We start from the raw sequence: 17,661 nt of genomic DNA on the forward strand, positions 1-17,661 counted from the left end.
TGTGCTCGATCGTACCAATAGGGAAATTTTCCACCGAGCGGTGTTGTGCTCTCTATACTTCTATATATAGTGCAGATTCCTAAACGCTCCGTTAGTGCGATTCAGATTTGCGTGTTCTACTTGAGCTTTAGCTGTACCGTACTAGTGCTGCCATCTAGTGAGAGATTGGGGTGAGTGGCGACCGGCTTGGGTTGGTGTAACGAGTGATTATTGATTGATTTCTTCGTAAGAGTGAGAGGTGTCATCTGCTTGCGAGTGTGGCAACCGCCACATCACTCCCCTCCGAGACGAAGTCATAGTGTAAATGATCCAAGAGAGGTGGTGTTGTAGTGTATCCGAAGGGGAATGGCGCTTGGCTTAACCATCCAGAGAAGTGGCGTTATATGTATGCTGCTGTCTGCTGGTGGAGTGCAGAGCCATTGTGCCCTGACGGTTTGTGTGCTTACATCCGGCTTACTGGTTTCGATCTGATTGATGATGGCTGGTAACTTTGTAGTTGGAATAATGTGCGATGGATTCTTGGCTGCGCATCTCAGTTTGCGGTGTGCCATCAGAAAGGTGTTGCGGTATATGTGATCAACCTTGATCGCATTGGTGTGTGCCGCGCGGTGGTGTGCTGTGTGTGACCACTTTTGATCACGTCGGCTGAAGCGGTGGTGTGCGATCCCTCTTCGATCACGTCAGTGTGTGGTGTTCAGTGGTTTGCGGTCCCTTCTTCGTTCACGTTGGGGTCACCAATGAACGGGAGCGGTGTCTGTCGCAGCCTTATTTATGTCACTCTGACAACTGTCACATGACTCGAGCTATATTTTATCAACTATAGTGTCATTACGCACGTTCGACTAGTCGCCCGGCAACTCAGTCGATGGCGATCTTTAGATTATCATATGGAATTCGTCGTGTGTCGCAGGAAGTTGCGGCGATTGCGTGCGTATACACAGGGCGACTTCCATATAAATTGCAGATTCTAACGGTCGCTGTCGACCGAGTTGCTGGGCGACTAGTAATGCGTAATGGGTCTTAGGCTATAGAAGAAACTACAAGCTTAATTCAGGGGATTTTGGGCTTGTAGTTTGGATTTCCGCAAAGTATTAAAATAAATAAATAAAGATAAATAAACGAATAAACATCCATTAAGGCTATTCACTATGCTACGCAATAATAAACTAGGAATTCCTACATAATACTTCTTAAAAACCACACTGAGATACGCAATAGGCCTGTAGGGTAGAATAACATTTTACATCTTACTAACGTTGACTGAATTCTATCGTCGAAATAAAATGGACCTTTTTACTTTGTTTTAAAGCTTAAATTCGCTCATACTTCACTCCAAATGGGAAACTTCCTAAGTTAAAATAGGCGCTGTTGAACTTTGAACTTTAAACCAATGAGTCTTAGGTCCATTTTAATCTGACGTTATTGTGTTGAGATGTGAAATCTTATACTAACCCTATTGCTAAACAGGTATAAGACGCGACGTTTATAGAACGGCAGAACGTAATAATAATATTGCGATATATTTAGATATATAAGATTTGGAATACAAGAAACTGTATGTCACTCAATAAGTTAGTCCTTGACTGTGATCACACCTGGTGGCAAGCGATAATGCAGACTAAGATGGTAGCGAGCTAACTTGGTAGGCGTATGATGCTTTTTCAAACCGCTAATCGGTTCCTATTTCGGACACGCGAATTTGCGTTCCCGTACGCTGTGCCTCAGCGTATGGGTACGCAAATTCTCTAGGCGGCACAGCTTTGCTTGTTGATTAAAACAACTGTCAAACCGTCAGACGGAGACCGTCAAACGTCAGTATATAATGTAAATACCCGTCAATCGTCATACAGATTCTTTTATTTCAATTTTTAGAAGTAATCTGTTACGTTCCCGTCGTTCTTTGAGTTATTACTTACTGTGTTGTTCATAGTTGTTGATTAAGCCATACCTATCATATAAAGATAATACGTGTTCAATGACACTAATTATAATGATATTATACCTACTCTAATCTAAATGCTAGTCTGAAAACAGTACTATCCTTTTCATAATGTTCTCTGTGAAAAAGGGTAGCAATACTTTTCTAGAACTACCAATTATGTTTAGTTTAGAGGTTGTGTATAAATGAATCATCAAGTTTAAAATGTTTAATAATTGTTTACTTTTGTATGATTTAGCTATAAGTTTATAGTTTAAGGAAATAGTTGCTCATTTTTGACAGTTCTAAGCAATAAGTATTAGCTTTCAAGTAAATCAATCATGCCACTAAATTTGGGGTTCCGTCAATTCAGATCAGCCTGTATGCGTCCACTGCTGGACATATCCTTTTAAGAAGCGCACCACCAAACTCGGTCCTCTGCTTTCCTCATCCACCTGCTCCCCGCCACCTTCAGGTCAACGGTCTAGCGGGCTGGAGGTCGTCCCACACTGCGCTTACTGATACGTTGTCTCCACTCCAGAACACGTCTGTCTCATCGGCCATCGGTTCTGCGACATACATGACCTGCCACTTCAGTTTGCTAATCCTTTGTGCTTTCGCTTTTGTTCTTCTGCGAATTTCCTCGTTCTGGATTTTATCCCTGCGAGTGATACCGAACATAACTCGCTCGCTCGCGCTGACCGATTTTGTGGTCGAGACCAACTGTCAGTGTCCACGTTTCCGCTCCATACGTCATCACAGGTAGGACACACATGGATAACCAAATGTTAATGGAAATGCACGCGAGAAGTTTACAAAGACAATTTTTTAAAGGTCTTATAATGAGACTCCTTTTGATGCTTATGAGCGTCTTTGCAAAAAGTAAAAAAAACCGTCTTTTAGCGTTTGGGACGTCTTTGGCGTATCGGCCGCCGCGGAAATGGAAGAATTGGCTGATCATGGTTGGGAAGTGTAAGGCAAGAGATCACGAGGAAGATCTATCAGATGGTCAGACCAACTGATTGAAACTGGTGCAGTCAACTTTTACAAATACCTAAAAACAGATTCGTTGGAAGGATATCGTTTATCGCAAAATGTTGACTCGCTAGAGAGGTGATCACGATCTTGTCATAAGGGACACACTGGAGAGAGAGAGTTAGCGTTTGGGTCGCCCTGAATTACATATAAGATAGTTATATCAAGCCCAAGTCAGGTCGTTCATGGATTACTGCAGATGTGACGCTCCGCTGAGTGCTGACTAGCTGTTCTATATGACGTTGATCGTTGAGCTAGGAGACTCATAGGCGAAGATTGTACACTACTGGCGAAACTTCAGAGACTTGATTACTGCCTTAAGGTTGCCGGCGTATATATACTTTTCAATCCTGTCCCCCTTCACCTTTTTACCACCCTACCTCAAAACAGGGCAACTTTCTATCATTATGTCGTTTAATTCCATATACATTAGGATGGTACGGGATATGATTAGACATGATTATCGTCTTGCTAATGTTCATTTTTAGGCCCACGTGTTGAGAAACTCTGCTAAGGTCATTGAGCACTGTAAGTCTTCCAGAGTATCGCCATAATGACTATGTCACCAGCAAATCGAAGGTGACTGGTGTATTCGCTGTTGACGTTAATGCCAAGTCCGTTCTAATCCAGAAGTTTGAAGACATCTTTCAAAGCACCGGTAAAGAGCTTCGGGGCGATTACACACCCTGTAACAGTCCCCGCTGCAATTGGATTGGTCTGGTAGTCTGGTCCTGTATACGGGGACGAGGTGGCGTTTTCGTACTAGCACTTCAGCACTAGAATATACCGGTAGTCGATCCGGCATTGTAGCGACTTTAATATAGCCCAAGTTTCACCAATTGCAGGCTTTCTCATAGTCCACAAATGCTGAGCTTCTCGATTACAACTCTTCATTCTTCTGTATAACCTGCCGCAGCGTGTGGATGTGCTCTATGGTATTGTACCATTTTCGGAATTTGGCGAAAAAGCCCGTATGCCTATAGTGAATGAAAAAAAATACATTTCAGTCAGCCATAAATTGTAGACGGTGTGGAACACAATCCAATTACGAGAAAAAGTTTTGCTGCCAAATCCAACTCGGCTGGGCAGCGTTCGGGTAGCTTGGAGATGTCTTCCAAAATCCTTCAGTGCTCTTCGAACAATGCGTGTTACCGGTGATGATATTGTGGATCCGAGAAATGGTCGCTAACTATGGGTCTCGATAAGAAAGCTCAGAGTCACCAAATTGTACTGCCCCAAGATGCCCCAACAAAGCCAAACGGACTAGGGCCCATTAGTAGCCGGTCGACGGACAACAGGGGGCAGGGCATAAAGCCTAGGTCTGTCGTAGGAAATAGTTAAAGTAGGAACTAAGAAATAAAGAATAAGAAAGCTCAGTGTCACTCAGCAGGCGATGGAGAGAGCTATGCTTGGAGTTTCTCTACGGAATCAAATCAGAAATGAAGCACCAGAGTAACTGACATATAGCTCAACGGGTTGCGAAGCTAAGGTGGCAATGCGCAGGGCATATATTTACGGCGTATACAGTCCGGCACTTTGGAACTAGACCATGAATTACTTCATAAGAATCCTGAAAAACTGCTAAGGCACAGGGGCCAAAAATAACTTTACACTCTACGCTAACTCTAGTTGCTAATAAGTTTACTTTAAAATTACTTCGTGGCCTGAAATTCATACATTGATCAGTTTAATTATTGCTTTGTGATTTATAGTCAGCTATTGGGTCAGGTGTAAGGAATCAAATAAAGCTTTATTATTATTATTATTATTGGGTCAGGAGACGGAGCTAAGAACTTACGGAAATGGGCTACTATTTTCTTAACGCCTTATTATGACGTGATATTAACATAAGGTGTGCCCTCCATACATAAGAAAGTACTATAAACATGTTCTCACTAATATAAGAGTTTTAAGCCCCTATTCGGTTCATTTGTTTTTTAATCCCACCGAACTCACTTTATCACCTTTGTAAAGGGCAAATAGAAAACACGCACTATTAACACGAGCGCTAATTACAATTATTCGAATTGAATAGTGTCTATAATTGAATGTCTTTATTCCAAAGAGGCACCCGCCGCATTTGCAGTATCATTAAGTAAATTGAGACCACTGGAAATTTTTAGGTAGGTACCGTATCTATCATATAGAGTCTAAAATTATAGATCTGATAATCGATAGATCGATTTGTGATACGAATATTTCGGAGCCATGTAATGGGTGTAGAATTTAAATGATATTCATCAGACAAATGGATATATTGCTTCCCCATTTACTTTGCTGGTCGATTGCGAAAGTTGTGTTCATTCTCGATTGTTGTGATTGGCTGAAATTATGGTAGGTAACCTTACTGCATTTAATTCAATAGTGTTACAGCGTCAGTCAATCAGAAATGATTTACTGTCGTAGCTGTTATTTTATCGCAATCGACCAGCCGAATGTATGATATTTGTTTAAATTTTCCCATTCTGATCGCAACATTATAGCTGAGTCGCAGTCAGCGAATTTTTCACACTGAATTCAATCTCAAACTCATAATATTATATACTCAAATTGGGTGCCGTTGTACACTTTTTGATTGTAATTGTGGAATTTTACGATTTAAATGTTCTCACGGTTTATTGTCAAGTCGAAACGAAGCGACGCGACTAGTCTTCCAAAATATTACAAATGAAACAGAACTATCTACACTGAGTAATGTACAAAGCGTGAAGCAAATTAAAAGAAAGGTCCGAATAGGCTCGTCAGAATATGTACATTAAGTAGTAGTGATAAAGTTTAATTTACATTGCAACATCTTAGTTTTCGCGCCGCTTCACCCTCCCGCATGTCCTTTGAAAATCAGACCCCGTACTGAAAAATGAGTTGCCTGTGGCTCGTTTCATTGTAATAACTTCTTTTTATTAAGACGTGCTTAGGATTAGGAAAGTTTTCTATTTTCATAAAATTGAAAATTTTATTGTAAGTTTTGATTAAAGACAATTTATTACGTGTTAAGATTATCTTAATGTTGTCAATAAAATCAATTATTTTTTTATGAGCAAAGAAAAGAAGAAATAATTTAGGATAGTTGATTATGTACTTAGAATTAAGGAGTTGCGCAATAGGTAATAGTTATTCGTTATGCAAGGCTGAAAAGTTATTTGGCTCGAGTTTTTGTATTGAATTCCGAGCAAGTGAAGGATTGTAATAGGATCCTGAGCGTGGCGAGGAATTCAAAGGCACGAGCGCAAATTATTTTGCAGCCATGCGAAACACACAACTTTTCATCTCACTACACGATAACAGACCAAAACTGCGTACTGAATACAATTTTTTTTTGAAAAAAGTTTGCATTGGGTGCGTTCTGCATTAAAACTTACTATCAACTAGCTGATTTCCGGACTGAGTCCGCGTTGATTTGGGGTTTTCAAATATTCTGAAGGAACTGATTTTCCAGGATAAAAAGTAGCCTATGTGTTAATTAAGGGTATAATCTATCTCCATTCCAAATTTCAGCCAAATACGTTCAGTAATTTTTGTGTGGAAGAGTAACAAACTACATACACACGTGTGTGATTTAATTTCACTATGGGGTTATTTTAATAGAAAGAAAAAGTAAAATAGACTTTTCACGCAGATTTCGAAGGACAATGTCTTTCTGAGCTAGTGAGATGAAAAGGTTATTCTATAATCGCAAACCTCGCACTCAATGCTGTATCAGCGAACAAATGTAAAGAGCCAAAAGGCGCAGTCTGGCTAAGCGCATATTATTTGTAGACTGCTGACTGACTTGAGTTGCAAAGTGCACCTAAAGGTGCGTTTCCATTGAAGCGGAGTGAGGTAGAGACGTATTCAATATCGTCATGATCAACCCAACGCCGGCTCACTAGCCAAGGGTTTTTGCCATAGTCTGCCCCGCTGGGCAAGTGCGGATGTGCAGACTTCACACACCTTTGAGAACATAATGGAGAACTCTCAGGCATGCAGGTTTCCTCACGATGGTTTTCTTCACCGTTAAAGCAAGTGATATTTAATTGCTTAAAACGCACATAACTCCGAAAAGTTAGAGGTGTGTGCCCGGGATCGAATCTCCGACCTCCGATTAGGAGGCGGACGTTCTAACTACTAGGCTATCACAGCTTAATATTCAATATACCAATCATGTTCTTTATTCAGGATAAAAATCACGTCATCTTTCAACTACCTGCTTCGTCTATTGCACACGGCTTCGTTTCAGTGGAAATGCACCCTTAGGCTGGCTATCCATTGGAGTGAAGTGAGCGGAGACGTGTATTTCGACCAATCTGATTATTGATAGATGGTGTGATAAAATTAATGTCATCTACCAATAGTCTGATTAATCTCCGCTTCGCTCCCTTTCAGTGAACAGGCCACCTAATTAAAATGAACCGTCAGCCGCAAATAATTCAGCCTAATGAGACTGCGCCCAGAGAACTGATTTTGTGCTATTTCTTTACTTATTAAAAGTATTTTTTTACTTACCTAGTATAAGTTTTGACTTATATTAATTTACTTTTAGCTATGGATAAGCGTTTTTTTTTCTACATAAATAAGTAATATTTCGTAACAGTTAAGTTTATTTTTCTTGCTAAGTCTGGTCTGTTGCTATTTTTTATGCGCTTTGAAAAGTTCCAATAGTCCATGTCAGTCAATATAAATGTTACAAAAAATATTTGTATTTTTTATTTTATTATTGACTAGAGGATGCCCGCGACTTCATCCACGTGGATGTAGGTTTTTGAAGGTCCCGGGGGAACTGTTTGGTTTTCCGGGATAAAAAGTTATCTATGTCAATAACATGGACGCAAGCTAACTCGGTACCAAATTGCATACAAATCGGTTGAGCTGATGGGTCTTTAGGAATCCCGTGGGAACTCTTTGTTTTTCTGGGATAAAACCTATGCCCGTCTCCGGGATATAAGCTAACTCTGTACCATTAGTTGTTAAAAAAGTACCTACAGATGTTGGCAACAACTCGATAATTCTCGGATCGTAGGTACCTAAGTCGTGACGTCTTCGTTGCCTGTTTCAAATTTTTGAAGTCTTTTAAAAAGATCTTTAATTTTAAGAGACGCCTCCTACATACTACCTCATTATCATAAGAAATTTTTGAAAATGGTAAATGACACGTTTTTGATATGTATGTATATTTCCTTAATAAAGTGGTAGGCAAGAACACTACTTCAAAAATTATAATTCGTTTATAGATGATTAAAGATTTTTTCATGAATGATTGTTTTTATTTCCTTCGTGCCTATGACAGGCATTCCCATCGACACTTATGTGTGACGTGGTGATCCTGTGCCGTCGACACGCATACGCGTTCTTGAAAAAAACAATAAGGCCCAGTCTAGGGGTTTTGTGCCAGGTCATAAAAGTAATTGATCCTCAAAGTGTGGATGGATCCTCAAATAAACCAACTTAGGAATTTTTATTCACCTATTACCTATTTGATTGTGGGATCTTTTCTGTTTACCAAGGTCTACATTAAATACTTATGATGAGAGGAGTGCAAAATGACCTCGGCAATGGGTTGATCATGATGAGGTTATAAATTTGGTCTATAAAACTATCTGTGGTGTCTACGCTGCCTGCTCAGTACCTACCTACCTACTGAGTAGTAGATGTAGCCTGTAGGGAGAAAGTATATAAGTACCTAAACATACCAACAGTAGATCATAGGCGTGGATCTTAATCACCAATTATGTAAATGCGAAAACTAAAACTTCGTAATCTGAGCAATTTTAACATTCCAAACAAAAGCCGAAAAGTCTGACGTAAAAATCACTGCAATTACACCGAAGGTTATTCGTCTAATCGCCGCGAGTCCGAATATCCGAATTATTCGTCCTAATTGGGTGCAATAGAGTTTCAGCCCGCGGCCTCACTTGACAGAAGACACGACTTGCACGAACTTTGCACGGAAATTATTGCCAACCCTAATCTAACGGCGGAATTCAAATAAGGTACTTGCGGTAAACAAGGGCCACCTTAATTTAAAGCTGATGAAATGGTATAAATTAAAAAACAAAACAAAATATTAAATCACAAGAGAAATATTTAAGGTTTTATTCGTCTAAAACAGTATAAATATAGATGTTTTTATCACCATTTTGAGCAAAAACTACGTTTTTTTAAAACCTTAGCTTTGGCCCTTGTTAAACTTAGGTAGTATAATAAAGACCAAAGATTATTATAGTATTTAAAAGAGTAACGTTAATTATCACGCAGCCTTCTAATTTCTTTTATCTTACATTATTATTTTGGCATTAAATCACAATTTGGCTGCAACGAATTATAGGAAAAAAACAATGTGGACCTTATTAAACTTATGTAACAAACATATAAGAATAAAAAAGTTTTACGTTGAAATATCCACAAAGATACTATGTTTTCAAATAAAGAATTCTTTACTCTTTCTCAATTTGAGACAGGAAATTCAAAACAAATCTAATAAAATTTAAAAAATAAAATTGACGGCCCTTATTCAACATATGAAATATAAAACTGTGATATAAATTTTTTATTAAGTGTTAAGTAACAAATATATCAGTAAATCCTAGAAACTCAACACTAATATAATAAAAAATCTTTTTAAGCAGTCTAACCAAGAGAAAAAATCAAATTATAAAAAAAAAATCAACTACATAATCAAAACAACCCTTAATCTTAAAGGGTATTAAATAAAAAAAATTGAGATCAATTAGTTGCTGTTGCTCTAAGTAGTTTTAAATAAAACAAACAAAATTTTAGCGCTTCTAAAACGAAAAAAGAAAAATTTTACAAAAATAAAACAAATAAACCATTTCACATTTTCTAAACAATAAAAAATTAAGTAGATCTAAATTAAGTAGATATTCTCGTTTTAGAGATTCGTTAAAATTTGGTATGTTATTTTTTTCACAAAAAATAAATGCTTGATGTCGTATGATTTTTGGTGTCAAAGGAAAACCTATAGATGCAAGTCTTTTGATTCTCAATGCTAGGTCATTTTCTTGTTCTGCGGTCAAAACTGTGCGACGCCCTATTTGTTTTTCTACTTTTCCAGATTTCAGATGATTTACTAAAGTTCTTCTAGGAATACCATATGTCGTGGCCGCTTTACGTTGAGACATCACTCCTCCTTTAACGGCGTCCATGGCATTTTTTAACTGTTCCAATGTCCAGCTTCCACGAGCGATAGGTTCCATGGCTGGTGTCCTGAAAGCTGGCAAACGGATTTTATTTTGACGTAATTGACTTACTTCATTTCATTAAAACCCTATCTAAATAAGTATTTTTAATTTTGGACACATACCTCAGAAAATATCATTTAAATGAAATGCAGTATCTAAAAATATTACAAGATTCGTAAGTTTAATAAGGGCCGGCCTCTATTACCTGCCCAGAATGTGGCTCTCATTAGACTCTTAGACTAGTTTTACAAAATCAAATGAAAAATTTACATAAAAAACTAAAATTAATGATTAACTTACCTTGATTTGTCCGGAATAACTTTTTTTTGAAGTCCTTAACTAGAGATTACATTACATTTGTGTATTTTTGGCCTAAAAATTCTGCATTCATGCGAAGTTTTTTACTAATGAGTAGCGTAGACCTACTCGTCGGACGGCGTCGTGGCTACTGACAAGATGCTGGATCGCATGGGGTTGCGCGTTCGAAAATTAGCTTTCTGATTGGTTCTTTAGATGTGTGCGTGAAAGGAATCTAAATAAATGTATTAGAAATATGTTTTTGTAGTAATGGACCTTGATAGACACCGGCCCTTGTTACCCGCAGGTACCTTAGTCATGAACCCATTATCGTCCAACTACTCAGTACGGGACCTTCATGATAAGGGCTTAGGCCCTTGTCCATCACGTTAGCCTAGTACGGATTGACAACTTCACACCTTTTGAGGACATCATGGAGAACTCTCACTCAGGCATGCAGGTTTCCTCACGATGTTTTCCTTCGTTAAGGCAAGTGATACTTAAGGAAAAGGGGGTACGATGGGGTAGGTAGCTGAGAGAAGGTACCTACACAAATACTTAATTTTTATCTTACTCATAAGTACCTACCTAGGAGGTAATTATTGTTTAAAACTTTTGAATTAATGGTTGCCAACTACGAGTTATTTCAGAAGAATGCTATTGTAGATATGGTGGCAAAGCATTTTATCTTCTAATTTTTTATTGATTCGATGGTAGTAACCCAAATATTATGTTTAAAAATTTTAAACGCGGAAATATTACGCTGGATATATGCTGATTGAGGTTATACCTACATACATAGATTTAATATAATGTAGGTACTTAACTACATTCAAATGGAATTTGAATACACATCGCGAAGAAATTTCTAGCTAACCTGCGAGCTGACGCAGCTAATCTATGTCGGTCTGCCTCGAATAATCTGAAATACCGACACCGTGTGTGGGTGTGCTTCGTTTAACGAAAGAGCGGCAGTCCATCAGGGGGGAGCGAGACGGCGCTATACAGAGGGAAGAGGACGGAGGAACACGCAGCCCGTGGGAAATGCACAGTAGTGGTCAGATCAGACTGCGCGCGCGCCGGCCCAGTGCACGTATTATTGTAGAATCTCCGTTGCCTTACAACAGCTTACGAGGTTATGATCCGTCGCAACTGCGTCTTTATTCCGATGAGCATAAGCACTATTTTAAGTTCACAGGCGTGGGCGGATTGGTTGTTATTTTCGCTTCAGAAGACATATAGACAGGCGGCGAGCATAATGCGATGGATTTTTTAGCGATCGATTGAGTCGGTTTCTGCGGCGGGCTTTGGCTGGGATGCAAATGCGGTGTTTAAACAGTCCGGCACACGCCTAGCGCTATCGGGAATATCTTCATGCTTTAATGAATGTGTACTCGGAAATTAAGTCCGCTTGTTTTGTACACAATCGTAGGTTGCATAAAAAACTACCCACCGCAGTTACATCGATACATTTTTGATATCGATACCTAGGTACCCCTACTCTATATAAGATACGTAAGGTAAGGTAACCTATAAGTTTCTACAATCATACAAAGTTTAATGAAACTTCCATGGGCTTTTCAAGCCCGCTTCCATCTTAGACTGCCACCACCCCATTTCCATCATTTAGGTACCACCTTCCCCCCTAAACAATGAGCTAAAAAGCCCTAAAAGCGCCGGGGCAATTAGGTGTCAATTGTCTTGTGTGGCACAACTCGAAAAAGGCTCTCAGCTGAATAATTTGCCGTATCTAGAAAGTTAGAGTCTTCTACATAGTTCTAAGTAAGTAACAAAAGGGTTTTAGTAAAAATGAATATTATGTAAGTCCTACCAACGAAAAGGTAGGTAACCACGAAATATAAATAGGTATGTACTTACGTAATGCTAATAACTTCCCCGAATTATTACGTAGGTAAATAATTCAGGAAAATTATTAGCATGACTTTGACAAAACCTCTAAGTAGGTAAGTTACTGGAATGGCGACCCGACCCTGCATTGGAAAACTCAGCATTGAAAATACCCCCAACTCTACATGAATGGATCAAGTTGACAGCAGCATATCAAGAACATGTTCTGTGGAAAACCTTGCAAAAGACCTAAGTGGGTACCAATGTCTATATTTTAGTTTGCTAGAGGCTTCTTGCTGTAATGGGTACGTTAAGGGCACTATACGTGGCCCAAACAACCTCATTATTTCGAACTGACAATATTAAATGAATACAAGTGAAAAACTTAACTCCAGAAGATCTAAAGCGCCGGGCAAATCACGTCGCTTACGCGTTACTCCGAGAAGGTTTCTGCGATTTTTCTAAATTTCATAATCAAACTAGCTTATTCCTGTTACGGTATTGTATTAGTCTGTGTAATATCCTAACGTCATCTGTCACTTGTCACATACTTGTTACTTGTCACCTATCGCTGTCTTGATACAATGTCTGTCTGTGTCGTGTGAATGGAAATAAAATCAAATCCAAGAGCATCCATCTTTTATTTGTAACACACCAATGAAATATGGTGCCAGAACAGGGATCACAATAAAGAAAAACAATGCAGGACGAAGATTTTGTGAACACAAAGCCTAGAAGACCACCAGGTCACAGCGAGTCGTCAACCAGCCACGCCATGACGCCATTGCCAGTAGGCATGACCCTGCCGCCGTTCATCGTTGAAGGTAACAACGTCCCATTGCTATGGAAAAAATGGCTCACACGACTGAAAGTCTATTTAAAGGCAAATAATTTAGATGAAGCCGAAGATGCACGTAAAACAGCCATTCTCTTGCAATTCATCGGATCAGATTGTCTGGAAATTTTTTACTCATTTGACCTAGATATCGAAAAAGTTAGTTTTGGCGATCTCTGTAACAAATTTACACAGTATTTCACTCCGAAAATAAACGTCACGATAGAAAGGCATAAATTATTTAGCAGGAAACAACTACCAAATGAATCTATAGACACCTATGTCACGGATCTAAAAAATTTAAGTCACACTTGTGAATTTGGTGACATACGTGAAAGCTTGCTCAGAGACATATTTAGCTGGAACTGCAACAACACTTACTATAAAGAAAGGATTCTAATTGAAAAACCGAACACCCTAGAGGAGGCAATAAACATAGCCAAGCGCTGTGAGTCTACTAAACAACAAGCAAAAGCATTGGAAGACGCATCATTACATTTCATAGGACGCGTGTCAAGATCACCAAGTCGCAGAGACTCTTCCCATAGAAACAGGTCCAGACACCAGTCACAGCAAACACGTCAACGCACACCATCAACGTCAAGTCAGAGGAATACATCATGTGGTCGGTGCGGTCAGGTACATAGATTCAAGTGCCCAGCTCAAGGTGTCAAGTGCAGAAAGTGTAATAAGTCCAATCATTTCGCTCAGTTTTGCCGTTCACATCAAGTAAAAGTAGTCAATTGTGAAAATCAGTCTGTAAATAATGAATCTTTGTTTTATGTTGGTTCTGTCTACTGTATACAGGATGATAAGTCTAATTTGTCAAAACCTTGGAATATTGATCTATGTATAAACCAAATACAGGTAAATTTTTTATTAGACACTGGAGCAGACACAAATATTCTATCCATTCACACATACAACTCATTAAATCTGCCACTTTCCAACATACACAAAAGTAAGAACACACTTTCTACATACAGTGGAGAAATTATCCCTCTGGTAGGTCAATGCAATTTGTCAGTGATTCATAAAAATAAGTCATATACAGTTAACTTTCATATTGTCGACATGAAAAGTCAAAATATTATAGGTAGGGATACCTGTAAAACTTTAAATTTAGTAAGAAAAATTAATAGTGTTTCTTTCCAGAATTTAACATGTCAAGATATAGTTGATACAAATAAGGACTTGTTTGAAGGTTTAGGTTGTCTAACAGATTTTCAATGCGAACTAACCTTGAAGCCTAATGCAACTCCATCTATAGAGGCATGCAGAAGGGTTCCATTCCGTCTTCATCAACCACTAAAACAAGAGCTAGAATCTATGGAAAAAAGTGGAGTCATACAACGAGTTGAAGAGCCTACTGAATGGGTAAGCGCTCTAGTCTTAACCTCAAAAAAGAATGGTAAATTACGTCTGTGCATTGATCCTAGAAAGCTAAATCAGTCAATTTTAAGATCACATTTCCAATTTCCAACCTTAGATGAAATTAAATCTAGTCTTGCTGGAGCTCAGTATTTTTCAACATTAGATGCCAATAAAGGCTATTGGATGCTCAAGTTGTCAGAAGCTTCTTCTAAGCTCTGTACATTTATTACACCTTTTGGACGATATAGATTCACTAGGTTACCCTTTGGTATTAATGCAGCTCCAGAAATATTTCATAGAGAAATGATAAAAAGATTTGGTGATATTGAAGGTGTTAAAATTATGATGGATGATTTTCTTATTTATGGTAGAACTGTAGAAGAACATAATCAACGGTTACAAAAAGTCTTAGAAAGAGCACGTCAAATTAATGTAAAATTTAACAAAGAAAAGTCTGTGTTTTGTCAAAAAGAAGTCAAATATTTAGGCCATATATTTAGTGAAGAAGGTGTACAAGTTGATAAGTCTAGAGTAAAAGCTATTTGTAACATGCCAAGTCCTAAAAATATAACAGATCTTCAAAGATTCCTAGGTATGGTCAATTATCTTAGTCCATTTATTAAAAATTTGTCACAGCAAATAAGTCATTTGCGAGCACTTTTATCAAAAAATACTGAATGGTATTGGTCAGAGCACCATGAGTCTCAATTTAATAATATTAAAAAAGTTATTTGTTCAACACCTGTCTTAACATACTATGACCCTAAAAAGGAAATAATTTTATCTGTAGACGCATCGAAGGATGCCATGGGTGCAGTGTTATCCCATGACAAGCAACCCATTGCATATGCATCTGCTTCTCTAAGTAAAATACAACAGTCCTACTCGCAGATCGAGAAAGAACTACTAGCTGTCCTCTTTGGTTGTACTAAGTACCACCAATACATATATGGTCATAACATAACAGTGGAGACAGACCACAAACCTCTCATAACTCTTTTCAAAAAAGCTCTATATGACATTCCCCCAAGATTGCAAAGAATCATGCTTAGACTGCAGCCGTATGATCTAACTGTTGTATACAAGCCTGGTCGTTACTTATATATTGCAGATACTTTGTCTAGAGCAGCATTAAGTGAAACTTGTTTGTCAGAAGTTGATCAAGATATAGATTTACATGTTAATATAATAATGTCTAATTTGTCAGTCAGTCCAGAGAAATTAAAAGAAATTCAAGAGTCTACAGTCCAAGATCAAACATTAAGTCAAATAATTCAATATTGTCACAACGGATGGCCTGAACATAAGCGTTCAGTTAGTCAGTCAGTCAAATCTTATTATAGTCTCAAAGATCAAATATATGTCATTGATAACGTTGTCTTCAAATCTAACTGCATTATAATCCCAGAGTCAATGAGAGAGTATATATTAAAACTAATTCATTCTGCCCATCAAGGTATAAACAGCTCAATCCGTCTAGCAAAAACTACAGTCTTTTGGCCAAATATGCAAAATGACATAGAAAAATATATAGGTCAATGTAACATTTGTCTATCTTACCGTCGAAATAATAGTAAAGAACCAATTATGCAACATGAGTATGAAAACATACCATGGTACAAAATTGGTATAGATATTTTTGAATTTGAACGAACTAAATACTTAATGGTAGTTGACTATTATTCAAAGTATATAGAACTTGCCAAGTTAACATCAGGCTATTCAGCTAGCCAAGTAATTACACATTTAAAGTCAATATTGGCCCGTCATGGAATTTGCAGGATTGCAATAACAGACAATGGCCCCCCGTTTAATAGCAAAGAGTTTAAGTTATTCACTCAAGAATGGGACATAGAACACATAACTTCTAGTCCATACTTAAGTAGATCAAATGGTTTAGTTGAAAGGACTATTGGAACTATAAAAAATATGTTAATTAAGTGTAAAACTGACAAATCTGATATGTATTTAGCATTACTTTTGTACAGAAATACCCCTAAACAAAGTCAATATTCACCAGCAGAGCTGTGTATGTCTAGACAACTGCGTACAGTAGTTCCTACTGGAAAAGAAAACTTGCTACCTAAGCTTTGTGATATGAATAAAATAAAGAAATTAAATGAAAAACAAAAGTCATACACAAAATTTTATTATAATAAACATACAAAAATGCTTAAACCATTACATGTAGGTGATAAAATCTTATTTAAACACAAACCTGAACACAAAAAATGGGTTCCTGGAGTTATTATCCAGATAGGTCCTGAACCTAGAAGTTATCTAATAAATAGTGAACTAGGACAGTTTAGGAGAAACCGTCAGTTTATCATTAAACAGTCAGTACACACATAATATCATTTTCCACAGCACACAACACAGTCAGTATACCTATAAAGATGTAAACAAAATGAAATTGTTATTTGTTAGTAAGTTTGTTAGTATTTCAATTATTTAAAGATGTAAACAAAATGTTAGTATTTCAATTATTTTTCAGGAAAGGTAAAGGTTCAAAAAACAAATGTCAATTTTAGTAGTAGTCTGTCAATGTATCGAGAAAGGCAAAGGTTGTAAACCATGCAGCCTGGATAGTCATAAGTGATTTTCTTGTGGTGTTATAATAAATAATGTTGTACTTGTACTATGTATGTATATACTTGTGTTTATAAAATATAAAAAATCTGTCGTTGTCATAATAATAAAATTGTTAACAGTAAGTACCTAGTGTAAAAAAAAAAAAAGGGAGATGTTACGGTATTGTATTAGTCTGTGTAATATCCTAACGTCATCTGTCACTTGTCACATACTTGTTACTTGTCACCTATCGCTGTCTTGATACAATGTCTGTCTGTGTCGTGTGAATGGAAATAAAATCAAATCCAAGAGCATCCATCTTTTATTTGTAACACACCAATGAAATAATTCCTGCAACTTCGTCCGCGTGGACTGAACGAAAACACCTATTTTGAGTTGAATTTTCTAGATTACTTTCTTAGCGGATGTCAAAGTTTAAGCTATCTGCACGCCTTTCAGTCCGATCCGTCCAGTAGTTTAAGCAATGCGTTGATAGATCAGTCAGTCAGTCAGCATTTCCTTTTGTACCTATATTTAAACTAAAGAAAAACGGACTATAGTAGTGTGATCTTTATGGGTTAAAACGTTGATCTATGCAAAAATTCTTA

The sequence above is a fragment of the Maniola jurtina genome, chromosome 17 (assembly GCF_905333055.1).
Source record: "Maniola jurtina chromosome 17, ilManJurt1.1, whole genome shotgun sequence".
Taxonomy (NCBI): Eukaryota; Metazoa; Arthropoda; class Insecta; order Lepidoptera; family Nymphalidae; genus Maniola; species Maniola jurtina.